The sequence below is a fragment of the Oreochromis niloticus genome, linkage group LG16 (assembly GCF_001858045.2).
Source record: "Oreochromis niloticus isolate F11D_XX linkage group LG16, O_niloticus_UMD_NMBU, whole genome shotgun sequence".
Lineage (NCBI taxonomy): Eukaryota > Metazoa > Chordata > Actinopteri > Cichliformes > Cichlidae > Oreochromis > Oreochromis niloticus.
The window spans coordinates 27,958,503-27,958,924 of NC_031987.2; positions in this window are offsets into that span (position 1 = coordinate 27,958,503).

Consider the following 422-nt stretch of genomic DNA (forward strand, 5'->3'; position numbering starts at 1 on the left):
CCCTAATTTCAGTAGTGGCTGGCTGCACTGAGGCCAACTGGAATCAGGGGACTTGCTCTGTGGGGCAGGGTGGTAACACCCAGGTGGTCTAGAGCTCAGGTAGTCTGACATCTTTCAAAACGACTGCCACGTCCAGACAATCTTTGGCCTTGGTTTGGCTCCGGGCCTGAATTGCTCCCTTTGGGCTTGTAGGTCAGAAACCAGCTTAAATCATACATGTCCTTTTGTGTTTGTGGCGAGCATGAAAGGAGTACTAGTGCTACTTTAAACCTCTATCTATTTAAAGTTTAACTATATTTGAATGAATTTTATAGAAACCTGAGGAAACACAGGGAAATGCTGAGAATCCACGCTACGTTTCTCTTTGCCACCAAGGATTTATTTGTTTTGAAAGCCCCCCCGCCCATAAAACTTCCAAGTAC